At 31.2% G+C, this 14,100-nt stretch overlaps 1 protein-coding gene and 1 long non-coding RNA gene across 2 annotated transcripts in view; one reads left to right on the top strand and one right to left on the bottom strand.

Annotated features, from left to right (window-relative positions):
- The window catches only part of LOC107448911 (meiotic recombination protein REC8 homolog), a gene marked incomplete in the record, with an annotated part of 134,317 nt that overhangs the window by 43,928 nt on the left and 76,289 nt on the right, over positions 1-14,100 (bottom strand).
- On the top strand, positions 13,049-14,100 carry LOC139426247 (uncharacterized). The gene is made up of 2 exons (XR_011637485.1): positions 13,049-13,241; positions 14,001-14,100. It is a non-coding gene; the product is annotated as an uncharacterized lncRNA (long non-coding RNA).

The following is a 14,100-nucleotide window of genomic DNA, read 5'->3' as shown; positions in this document are numbered from 1 at the left end:
ATTGGTGCAAGGAAATGTTGGAAAAATACGTTCAAGGTACATCAAAGGCTGTGTATAACATCTACACAGGTGACGAATCATGGATCTATGCATATGAGCCGGAAACAAAACAGCAATCAACTGTATGGGTCTTCCAAGACGAGGCAAAACCAACAAAAGTTGTTCGAGGAAGAAGCACATCGAAACAAATGATTGCCTGTTTCTTCGGCATTAACGGTCATGTGGCAACAGTAGCGTTAGGCTGAGAGCAGGCTGCTTTTGCTTTCCTCAGTGAAATAGATATCCCACAATTACAAATTGATTATTTGTTAGCTACAAATCGTTTGTGGTCGCCCCCTTTTACATGGTGGACACTAGAGGAAGGGGGTTTGAACGGCGAGAGGACCACTCGTCTGGTCAGCAGATGGGGAGATAAGGAGTGATAGATTTAATGACCCCGTCCGAGGAGTCCGTCGAGGCACACGTAGGCACAAGACATTTTACACGCAGAAAGGTAGACCCCCTGGCCGGTTGTGGTCAATGGCACGTGGCATCCATGTCTAATTGGTTGATATCCATGTCTAATGAGGGAGGGCTTTCCTTCAACTTTGCGAGGTTGCTCTCTCCGTTAGAGCAACGCAGGACGGTCAATTCTGAATGGTACACGACCATTTGTTTGCCAGAAGTCATCGGAGAAATTCGAAAAAGGCAGAAGAACAAGGTCGACCTGAACTGCGCAAAATTTTCTACCCCCTTCAATCAGTGACATCAATTATCGAACTCTCCTCCTTACCAAAATTCGTCACGGGAGGGGAAAGAAAGTAGGAAGTTCATTTCAAAGGGACTTAAAAGGGTAGCTACAAAATTGGCTGTTTTTCGCCAAAAGATATTCTTTCTCAACATTCTCTCCTTCCTTTCTTTTTTTCTTTCTTAATTCATCCGATTCCTTACGAAAGTATGATATTGATAGAATCTTATTTTCATAATTTAGAATCAAAGTTTTTTTTTTACAAGCACATATAATAAATAAGTAATAAATAAATAAATATTATATTGAGAAATGTTAAATAAATCTGTTTAAATGGGGCAGAATTGGACAGATTTATATTAAGATCTTTCTTTATGTCAGAATAGCTGATAAGTTTTGGTTTAATTAGAAGACATATTAAAAATGTGAACCTCTAAATATTATTTTTCAATTTTGAGGATTTCTCCAAAGTGGTTTGCGCCTATTTACTCTAAAACAAGTTTATGGTGAAAGTATTTTTAACAGTTTTTCATTGTAAAGCATGCATTTTAGAATGTATAAAAATGCGTAATTTTTAATGGACAAACACTAAGATTGAAATTATTAAAATGGTATCTTTGCCACATACGATATCATCATCTTTTTAAAATGTAAAAATATTAAAAAAAAATTTTTTTGTTAATTCTTATTTATTTATTTTATTTGCTTATTTATTATTTTTTATAAGATTTCATCCTCGAATTTTTATAAGATTTCATCCTCGAATGAGTGAATTTTATTAATAAATGCAGAGAATATTTGGTTTATAATAATTTGTTCTAAAAGCGAGATAAAACATATTAAAATAGTACTAAAATTGTTTAAGACGGTTCCAAATTTATCGTACTTGTCATGTTTGTGTGCCGTTTTGAAACTTAAATTATCATCTTCACTGTTACATAGAATATCTTTCGTTATGTTAGGAATATTGCATCTTAGTTCAGAATTTTTTGATTTTAAGATCAAAAGTTATTCAGAATAAAACGTTCTGTACATCTTTTTATTTTATAAATTTATTCCTGGGCAAAGATAATGGAATTTCTTAATGAAAAAAAAATTAAAAGACATTAAAGAATAATAGCCATAATGCCGTTAACAAGTCAGTTCTACTCTTCCAAGGGCTAATAGAAAAATACCTTAGAGGCGATTTAAAAATAGACTCTCTTCATTAAATTTGAAAATTATCATTATCCAAACCTAACACAATCATTGACTAACATTGATCACTTACATTAAGTTTTGCTTTAATGGTTTCGTTGGATTACAATGATTCTTCGTAACTTTTATTAGCGAACATTGAATGGAATTCAGACATGTGAGTTTAACGAAATTTAATTCAAAGAAAGTTTTTGGTATTTATTTATAACGCTTTCTCTCCTTTATTTTAAATTCTTAAAAATCAAATGAAATGTTTAATATTGAAATGAAAATTTAAATTATANAAAAAATTTCGGAGCTGCATCAAATATATATATATATAAAATTTAAATTGCGAAAAATATAATTTATAAATGAAAAGACAAAACAAAATGAAAATTACTTTTCATTGATAGAAATATAATTTAAAATCAATGTGCATACAAATAAAATGTATTTTAGGACAATTAACTAGATTAATAAAGAAGAAAATAAAATTATTTTCAGTCAAAAATTTAAGTGATATTAAATAAAAATTTTATTTAATGACAGTTAAGTATTTTTGATGAAAATTCTGATTCTGAAAACTGATGTGTAGTGCTTTGATAATTTTGAAAATGAATACTAAATAATATCCAAATAACATTTATTAAGGAAAAAAAGAGAGATAATAAGAGATAACAAAAATATATACAAAATAAATACAGACATGTAAAAGCAAATAATATATACAAATCCTAGTAAAAACGTAAAAACAAACATATTGACATATTTGTATTCGTGACTATTTTGGCAAAGTTGTTTTTTTAACATAACTATTCTTACTTTTTGAAGAAACAAAAAACGAATAAATAATATTTCAAAAATATAAAAAAATACAATATATATATAAGTTTTCAAGTTACAATTATAATATGAAATAGCAATGGCATTATAGAAATTAAATAATTTACTGATTTTAAAATGATTCACAGAATGGTATTAAAAAATTCTGAAAACTTTATCTTCTTCAAAAAATTCAAATAATTAATATTTATTAAAAAAATATCTATTTTGTTTTTAAGGCAAATGCTTCAATTCAAGTAGAATCAATAGAACCTTAGTTTATTACTTTAATATATTATAACTACTTTTGTTCAAATTTTTCTTCAATTTTTTTTTTTAACTTTAATATATTTTAACTATTGTTGTTCAAATTTTTCTTTAAATTGTTTTTGTTTTATATGACACTGCATTTAAAAAATCAAAATATCCTATTTTTCCATTTTTAAACTCGGCAATTTTTTCGTTAATAAACAGTTCTTTTTTTGTTATTTTTCGAGGTCCACTAGCCTCGGCGGTGTTTATTCTAATATAGGTATCACTTTGTATTAAATTAAGGTTTTTGACAAAAATAAAGATGTTAGGGTTTGTTGCTCCAAAAAATGAACTAAACCTGCTGTGAAAACTCTCAAAAGAATTAGTTGTCCGCCACAGATCAGAAGAGTCAGCTGCCCACGTGGAAGGAGGATACGGCGTGTTTTCATCTACGTCGATCGTCGATGTAGTTTTTTGCTAAATAATCAGCAAATTCCATCGCTTCTGAAATCTGATTCCCAATTAATAAAAAAAATGCCACTTCGACATCTTCTGGGCTTAAATATGCAAGACCAAAACAATAGCGCAACCATCTTCCAGTCGGAGAATCTCGCTCTTTGTAGTGCCTACTAAGACCTAATTGTTGTATTTTTCTCCACCTGAAAAAGATCACTCTTGTAGTATTATGAATTTGAAATAAATAATAAACAAATAAAAAAAGTGCAATGTTAAAAAATGCAAATACAAATTAAAGAGCATGCACTAAATTATTTTTAAGTAGATGTTTTAAACTTAATACTACATTGAAATAATAATAATTCATTTTAAAAGTGTTAATGTGTGCTAAATATGAAAGAGGGACAAGTGTTTATTATGATTTTTGCAATTTGTAGCTCATTAAAATTAAACAGTTCAACAAATCAGTTTTTTTAAGACTTAAAATGTTACTTAGGGTTTGTTGTGCACTCCAATTTGTCATATATATCATAACGATATTTCATTTTCATTGCTTATTTTATCGAGGAATGTAATTTTTCTACGATTTTTGGGATATTTGTATTATTTATTTATTTAAAAAAAAAGCAAGAAATCTACCTCTGGTTTTTTCAACAAAGTCATAAGTAAACTGGGTGGTGAAAATCAGAGTAAAAGCTTATAACTATTTGTTTAATTAACTTCTTTATGCCATAGATTGTGCTTTAGCTTCTGCACTTAGTATTTTCACTTAAAAATTACTGGAATATACTAATATAAACTATATATATATCAGAATAAATGTGAAAATAAACTATTTAATATATTAGCCATAATCATATTTTTGCTATTAGGGTATTTTTGTTGAACACAGTCATCCTGACTTTTCTCGAATATTCAAAGTTTTAGTAAAAATGCAAAGTGAACAAAAGCTTATGGAAACTGTAAACAGAAATTATGCAATGTATGATTGATATCGATATATGGTATCAATATGTTTGATTTGAAAATCATTTAAAATCAATGTAAATTAAACTAAAATCCGATTGATATGAAATAATGAAGCATTAGTGTTCTTCCTCCTTAATTATTTGAAAAAATATATTTTTCCTAACTCAGAAGAAGTTCACAATTATGTTATTAATTAGTTTATTAATTGTTTATTAATTGTTTTGCACATTAATTTATTGGGCATATTTTAAAGGTATTTTATAACCGTCGTTGAACAGCCGACCCAATTTTTGGGTTTACGACTATTAATGTTCAACTCCGTAGCCTTGAAATTTTGAAGCCAATCCAGAAGACAAGGGAACTCCTGGATCGAATATTGGGAGAGATTTGCCTTCGTGGAGGACGTTTTGATGGAGCTAACACGCATTTGCGTTACATAGAGAGGAAGACCACGAGAACCTTCCTCGGTTAGCCTGAAGGCAAGGGGACTCTAACCCCTGATCCGTCTACCACTGAGGATATTTCACGTCAGCGCGATGGTCAGTGCAAACCGGATGCGGAATTCGTATCCGCTGGGATTCGAACCCGGTTCGCCTTAATGGAAGGCAAACGCTCTATCCCCGGAGCCATCGCGGCTCATTTTAAGCGTATTGGACAAACTTTGAAATTAATGTATATAATGTAAACTAAATAAATAAATATACACTTACCATGCTTGAGCTAAATGAAAGCGACAGCCGATAATTTTAGTTCCAGGAAAAGTGTCTTTTATCAGGGCCGCCTCGAAAGAAGGAGGAACTCCTCCTTCTTTCGAGGCGGCCCTGCTCTTATGCTTTCTTGTATCCCTCTCTCAAAATCAGACACGATGGTTTTGGGAGAAAATCGTAACCCTCTTTTATCACACTCAGACTGGGCATAACTGTCCTTTCGTTTGTCTTTTAGTAAGCAAAACACAAACGGTATGTAATTCTCTTTGTAATACCCGTGGACAGTAAACATTTGAATAAAAAATTTCGGAGCTGCATCAAAAGTTTCATCCACGAGTATTACTTCACATTTACACATGCATTGCAGATTTGAAAGGCAGGAAAACATAACTATACCTGCATCTTTCACGTTTTTCAATAAAAATGTGTCTCCTTTAACAGTGCTAACATTTATTTTCTGCAGGACATCTTGTGCTTCGAGTAAATCTTTTGGCATTTTTGGCAACACTGATAATCTGGAGTTAGGAATGTTATTTCTTATTAATTTTAAATCACATCTTGTTAGGACGTCAGCAGCACTTGGCAGTGTCTCCATGGCTGAAAAAATTAGCTTGGCAGGCTTTTCGTGAATTTTTTTACTTTCCATTTTAATATGATTTGACAGAATCTTTCTGTGCAACACACGCTCAGTCAAAGGATCATGGTTATGATCAGTTCTTATTCTCGAAAAAGTTGCTCCATTTCCGAAAGCATATAACTTTGCGTTACAATTCTTATTTAACTCAGGATTTCAATGCTTTGTATGCTTATGTATCTAATGCTAGTAGAGGAGTACCACTTTACTCCATACATGGTTGCTAACCTTTAGAAACTAACCTTTAGCTTTAAAATGTTCACTGATTTTGCTCTTGCTCGTAATATTACTAACCCGATGACTTTAACTTGTGAATATTCAGAAATATGTAATGAAACCACAACATTTCATGATGAGTTCACACAACATTATGAAAATTCAAAATTATTTGTCGCGATGGCCGATCCTCCACGAAGTCAAAATTTCTCCCAATACTTGATCCTGCAGTTCTCTTGTCTTCTGGATTGGATTCAAAATTACAAAGTTCTTGGGCAGTCGTAAATTCAAAATTGGGTCCGCTGTTCAACGATAGTTATATATGCATGCATAAAAAATGTACGTTATTTAACCGTGGGAGGTTTTCACGGTTTTCCTCTCCGTGTACCGCAAATGTGGGTTGGCTCCATCAAAAAGTCCTCCATGAAATCAAAATTTCTCCCAATACTTGATCCTGGAGTTCTCTTGTCTTTTGGATTGGATTCAAAATTACAAAGGCTACAGATTTCATGGATAGTAAACTCTAAAGTAGGTCTGCTGTTCAACGACGGTTATCTATGCATACATAATTTTTTTATATTATTTGTTCATTCATCTTAATCGTTTTCATTTTTTGTTTTCTAGTCAACATTTTCATTCGTGAAGTTATTACCATGAAGTCAATATTTAATAGATTCGAGAGAAAATTTTTCTCTCTGAATAAATAGAAATCTAGAGATCTGAAGTAAAACGAATGAGAGTTAATACATTTGCAGAAACCACGTGTTTTATTTACAAAATAAAAACTTATACTGCCATCTAGTTACTACTTTCAGAATTATACCAATCAATATTTATATCTGCTTTATCAAGGTACGATGTAAGAAAAATTTAATACGAAATTTAATAACTGAATATAAATCATAATAGTAATAAAGTATTTGATTTGTGTGTACTGTTTTGTTTTAAATAAAATTTATTTATTACATTTTCACTTCTTAATCGAATAAAGTTTCAAGGCAGTCTATTTTTTACCATGTGGTAGATAAAACTTTACTCTGAATGGCTAGGAAAATTTTAAAAAAAAAATGTTTTGTTGCCACAGAGTCACCGCCTTTGTTAGAGTAACTTTGGAATATGTAATTTAAAGCTTTATTAAAATCAACTAAAACATGATTCTAGCACACGGAATATATATCTTAATTACGAAGAGACATGATATGTTATTGTTTTCCTTTTTACTAATTCTATTATTAATTTTAATAGTATTATTAGTTCAATTATTATTACCAATTACATTGCTACTCAAAATTTAACGCTAAAAATCAGACTCAAACAAATTATTAAGAACTTTGTTTGGAAGTGGAATCTGTTTTTTTTAATTTGGTTTTTCATGTACCAGACAAAATTAGACAATTCGACGATATCCAATAAATTGCCAATTTTTGGAACTGGTGTTGGTAACTCTCATTGTAAAAACTGGTAAGTCTCATTGGCATCTGTACGCTTTCTCCCAGAGTAGCATACATCCCAGCTTGCTAAAATACTGAAAAAGAACATAGTGCAGCAATATGCATAATCTTTGTGTTTAATCGTTGAATCAGGCTATTTCTTTTACTGATATTGTGAAGTGAAAAAATTGTTCACACCAGGGCTCGAAGAAACTCAGAAATTTTACCCGTCCTCCTTTGAAACTAACCCGTCGCTTCTAAATAAATAAAAATATAATTTTCTCTTATTTATGACAAACATTTATATAAATTGCACAATGAATTAGTAGTTACTGGGATTACAAATACTAGGATTACATTATACAGTAATAAAAGAAATACTAGGTTACTAAGAGTAAAACCTAGTATTTCTATTATGAAATAATTTATTTCTTTGATGAAATAATTTAAATAACAAAGGTTAAGTTATCTGTCAATTATCATGTCAATTTACACGATTGTACTGCGTTTTTTAAATGAATCAAATATGACTTTTGCCAGTTCCACAATCAAGCCAATGATTTACAGAGGTTTCTGCACAGAAATATGAAAGAGGTTTTCCATTTAGGTAGATGTTCATAAATGCGTTTAACACTTCTTGTTTAAGACCAGTAAGTAATGTGTTTTTTTGTAAGTTCATTGCTGAAAAGCCCCTTTCAGCCGCTGCAGTAGCTGGACTAACGCTACTCGTACAGTAAGGACAAAGAATGAAATAACATCTATGCCTTGTCCGCAATTCAAACCCAGGAACTTTCTGATGTGAGGTCAACTCTCTGACAACTTCACAGTTCGGACGGCCCCAAAATAAAGCTAAAATTTTGAAAATTAATCCAAAACAATTAAATGACATAGCCTTCAAAAATAACAAATTAAAAGAGGTAAACAGTTTTGCGTATTTTGAAAGTATAATAAACAACAAAGGAGGAATTGATGAAGTTAAAACTAAATAGATTAGACAAAGCTCAAAGCACTTATGCTGTTCTCCATGATTTCTGGAAAAACAAAAATATAACTAATTCAGCAAAATGTAGAATTTTCAATGTTAAATCTGACCTACTCTATGGATTGGTGACATAGCACTGCAATAAAAATAACATGAAAAAATGTCAAGTATTTATTAACAACAGTTTAAAAAGAATTTTGCGTATCAAGTGGTTCCCTGAAATTTGTAGAGCTGAAATCCTTAGAAAAGCAAAGCAGATACCAATTAAACTGGAAATTAAAAAACGCAAATGGAAATATATTGGTTATGTTTTGCATAAGCCAGAGAAGTTTAAAGTAAAACACGTATTTGATTGGAACCTTCAGAGCAATAAAAAAATAGGAAGACCTAAAATTACTTGGCGAAGGGAGTTTACAAATATATTGAAAATAGCCAAGATATGGAAAGAAGCAAAATATCTAGCTCAAATAAAATGAGTTGAACAGCTATGAAAGACCTTATGCTAAAATTTGGATTCATGTGTGTTATGTGTGACCAAAAAATGGCACAAAGTCATCAACCAAAGAGCAATGTTATTGATTATCATGACATATAAAATAAACTACAAGGACGTAAACGTTTTTAATTGTAAATGAAATACGTTCATTATACTGAAAATCTGAATGTTTACTTTATCGATAATATGTACTGTACCGTGAATATGAACTTCTATAATATTTGACAGAATTCTTCACAGACTGCAAAAGAAACACTATCAAATGGCAACTTTTTAATTCAGATAAGTTATCTCAAAAATGATAGTCGTATTCTAGACGATAAATATTCTAATTCTATATTCTAACACTATATTCTATAGATATTATAACACTGCCCCAGAGAGTGACAAAAAGTTAAAAATAATTATCTTCATTCTTGCTATCGCTTCGATTTATGATAAATTTGTACATCACCGTTCAATGTTCAATCTCATCTTTCAATGCTGACGAAAAACATCCCAAGTGATAGAGGAGGTGAAATCATGTGTTCATCACGAGGAATCTCATCAAGTGTTCAGCAAGAAGAATCTCCATACCGTTTTGCTAATGGGAAATATTTGAGTTTTGCATCTCCATCTCACGCAAATGTGGATAAGTTTTACTAACTCAAGTACTCTATGAAAGTGAGTTTATCTAAATATTTGATCCAGGTGTTTCACTGTCTTCTGGGATAGGTTCGAAATTGTACGCCAGGCAAGTTGAACATTGATTAGCCGTAAATCAAATATAGATTGTCTGCTAAACGAGCGAGATAAAAAAAAATATTTTGCATTTGTGGTGGTCATAAAAATTAAGGATTACAAGCTGGTTAAGTTTGCTTGAAATCTATAGTTACTGATAGATTACACCCGGCTCGCACCGACCACAGTACAGGCGTAAAATATCCTCAGTGGTAGACGGATCATGGGTTATAATCCTCTTGCCGTCAAGCTAACCGTGGGAGGTTTTCCTCTCTAAGTAACGCAAATGCGGGTTAGTTCCATCAAAAAAGTACTCCATTCCTCCCCGAAATGAAATTTCTCCCAATATTTGACCCCTGTCTTCCGGATTGGGTTCAAAATTACAAGGCTACGGAGTAAAATATTAGTAGTCATAACTCAAAAATTGGGTCGGCTGTTCAACGACGGCTATAATATGTAAAATAGCATGACTTGAAGAACTAGATCAGAGATGCCGTTAAATAATAGAGCTTGCAAGTTTGTTTATTTTTTCTTTTTAAATAATTCATATCTTTATACTATAAGAACTTAGCTTTTCATTAAAAAAAATAATATATTACTTTTTAGCGTACAAATTCAAAAAGATTATTTTTTGCTTGCATTGAGGGTGACAATAATTAATACCATGTAATTTGCTTATTCATAAAATGTAATTCTTAAACTAAATGGGGCATCAATCCGAGCTCTTAAGAAATACGGATTGAAAAATGCGTTTTTTAGTGGACAATTTTAATCGATTTTCATCTCAAACAATAAAGCAAAGAAAATCTGATTTAGTTTTCGCAGCCGTTTCTAGACTTTAGGGCAAAAAAAAAAAAAAAAAGGATTATCTAAAATCCAGATCATTAAAAAAAGGACGTCTTGCACGTAATCCTCTGAAAGTTTGACATTTTTCTTCAAGAATGCACCTTTTACTATTTTTCGAAAAAAAGTACTACAGTAAATGTATCTTCCTTTGTGTCATTTTTTCGAAAACATTTGATTGTAGATTGATAAAAAATTAGTTCTAGAATAACAAAAAGTCAATTAAATTACCTATTTGTTTTTAAAAATTTTGGTTTCAAACTTAATATGTAAAAACCTTTGAAATTAAATAATAAATTAGTATATAAATTAAGTTATTTATTTTGCGTCACACACTTTTTTTATTTCAGTAATTTAAAATGATGGTATTATAAATAATGCTATTTGTACGTGAAAATCCGATCATGAGAATTTTGCGCAGTGCACACTAACCATGCATGGTAAACCTGTTATGTTCAGAAACTTTTTCTTTAAAACAGTAGTTGAATAGCCGGCCCAATTTATGGGTTTACAACTACCAATATACAACTCTGTAGCCTTGTAATTTTGAATCCAAACCAGAAGACAAGGGAACTCCTGGATCAAGTATTGGGAGAAATTTGCGTTACATGGAGAGGAAGGCCACGAGAACCGCTCCTGACAGCAAGGGGACTCTAACCCATGATCCGTTTACCACTGAGGGTATTTCGTATCAGCACTGTGGTCGGTGCAAGAAAGATGCGGAATTCGTATCGGCCAGCCATCGTCAGGATTCGAACCCGGTTCACCTCATTGGAAGGCGAACGCTCTATCCCCTTATAGCCATTACGGCTTGTAACTTACTGTTTGACATAATCCTAATGATTCGATGGGGGTTACCTCAAATATGCTAATAAGTGATCACGATATTTTAAATTACAAAATCAGACACAAAATCGTACTTTCTATAAATAAAAATACTTTTTCAGCGGATTCGGTTTAGTTCATTTGATTTTGCCATATCTTGTAAACTCTTTAAGTAAATTGAAAAAATTTTAGCACACAATTATAAAATCCATAAGATAATTCCGTGCAAACAATAATTTTTATTAAATAAGTATTATTTTATTTATTAATAGTCGAAAATATATTGAGTTGTGAGGTTCTCAATGTTTTTACATATTTTAAAGAATGTTTAGCAGAATTTTACGCAGCAAAATACAAAAATTTGAAAGAATTCTGACAAATAGTTCCTGAGAAACTGAATTTAAAAATATGTTTTAAATCTTACTTTTACGAGCCATAATTATAAAATCATGATAACTCCCAACGCGAAAAATTAAATTTACCCTAAAATTAACTTTTTCTCATAATCATCTTTTTTAAAAATTGTTTTTAAAATAAAATTTCATAAATTAAATTCATGAGCTAAAATGTAAAGCACACTTGTAAAGATAAAATAGATCTATATTCAACAGTTAAATCCATAAAATTTGCCTGTCACGTGTAAAATAAAGATTATTTGATTGGATAAAACTTCTATCAGAAGAATTATGGGATTGTTTGCAGACATATACCTAATATTCTGAAAAACATTAAAACGACTATGTGGATCTTTTATTAACGTATGTCAACTTGCCAGATAAATTTTTCCATTATATCTACAGAATATGATACTGCGGCCACATAATTGGAACAAAATACCAGTCTTATAATGACTTTGAGCATTCTGTTCATGAGCAATTAAAATAGAAAAATACTTCCAGGCTCTGTACTGTACCCAAAAACTATAAAAGGTAAATTATGGTTCAGGTTATTATCCTCTAAGAATACTGTATGAAAATTCAAAAACAGTTCTATCGAAGCGGGTTTGCGGCGTTTCGCGACCCCCACGTATATATCATCTCCCACTCACTCCGGAGGTCGTCAGGACCGAGGCCTGTCGAAAGCGGAAAGCACACAGCCGTCACCCAGAAGCGTCGTGTACGGTCCCGCGCACCTAATGCCCAATCTTACGACCCCTACAGACCTAATAAAGCCCGTCTGTCCAGGCTCCTGCAAGGGAAGGGGGTTAGCACGTATAATAACATAACAATATTAAAATTAAAAATGACTGTTTAAAAACTCATTAAAGTTACTATTAAAAGCTTAGGATAACTGTTAAAAACATAAAATTAACGTTAAAAACATTAGATTACTATTAAAACACCAATCTTGCTAATTAAAAACATTTAATGCTATTTAAAAGGCAGTTATATTACTATTAACCTTAGAAATTACTATCAGAACTTAAGAATTACATTAAAGCTTTGTAATTACTATTAACACATTTGATTTAGTGAAGTATTATACCACATTACCCTTGCTTATCAGTATCATCTGGAAGCTGAAACATAAAGACTAGCGGCGTTACTGTGAAACACAATCACTGCAAACACGTTACGATATATAATAGCTAGTCACAACACAGTTTTTTTTTTTTTTTTTTTTTTAGCATATAACATCCTTGGCCTCCACGGGTAGCTGAAGAACTCCGGGCGCACTGCCTGCCCCTAGAGACTAAAAGCAGGGTCAGTGGTGAAGGCGTGTGTGGTGATCAACCACGTTGGCTGCCATTGTGAGCCAGTCTGCGGTTGATTGTGGGGTGTGCCGTGACCCCCGAGAGGAGGCCAGCCGGCTTGCTCTCCCTCCAGTGTATGAGTCATTCTATTTAGGTGGTGCGAGAAGACGAGTGTAGTAAAGCAATGGCGGAATGTTGTCTCGTTCATCTTTAAAACTATGCAATTAAAATTAACTACAGGAAAGTGAGCACGTACGATATCAATTCATTAAAGCATTGACGTTAAAAGGGTAAGTTTATTTATGTATTTATAGGTAGATTAAGTAAAAATTAGTATAGATGTAATGTGTATGGCCTATGCATGCTTTGTTTACATTTAGAACTATTTGAAAATAGCTTATATTTTATTTATTCTCAGGTGTCTTGATTTTTTATTTAAAGTTATACTTCATTAGTTTATAAAGATATCAGTTATACATTTTAGATGCGAAAAAATTTTCTATTTGAGGAAATGAACCAACTTTTTTAGTAGTTAAAATTATACTTTTGATATAATTTCTTTCACAATCTTATTTATTTAATAAATTGTAATTGTAATTATGGTTATGAAAACAATTTTTTCCCAGTCTGAAAATAATTGCAACAGATGTAAAATCAATTAATGTTTTAGTGATTTTTAATGTTTTAAAGTTTGTTATTGACATTACTCGCAGTCTTAGACGAGATTACGAGTTTAGCATAATTCTAAATATACAAATTCTATTTATTCTAAGTATACTAATTCTATTTATTCTAAGTATACTAATTCTATTTATTCTAAGTTACTGTTTTCATAGAGATCTCTAATTTTTAAAGGTTTTTATTTTCTAATTAAATGTCAAACAGAGGACAAGGTTATCCTTATAATTGCTACTTTAATATTATTTCACAGTATTATTATATTGATGCATATTATTTTAAGGAAGATATTCAATAGAGTGATTTAGTAGTAAATATTTATTGTTTCTTTAATAGAAATTTGTTTTAATATATTTCTTTTTCTTTTCTAGCTTATGTGCCATCTTGTTCTGATTCAGTGTTCTGATTCTCTGATAGCCTAAATTATTGAGGAATTCAAGGTTTGTTATATGTTCTATATTAAATATAATT

This window comes from Parasteatoda tepidariorum, chromosome 8, assembly GCF_043381705.1.
Source record: "Parasteatoda tepidariorum isolate YZ-2023 chromosome 8, CAS_Ptep_4.0, whole genome shotgun sequence".
Taxonomy (NCBI): domain Eukaryota; kingdom Metazoa; phylum Arthropoda; class Arachnida; order Araneae; family Theridiidae; genus Parasteatoda; species Parasteatoda tepidariorum.
The sequence above is the reverse complement of the archived record's forward strand: the minus strand, read 5'-3'. Positions and strand labels throughout refer to the sequence as shown.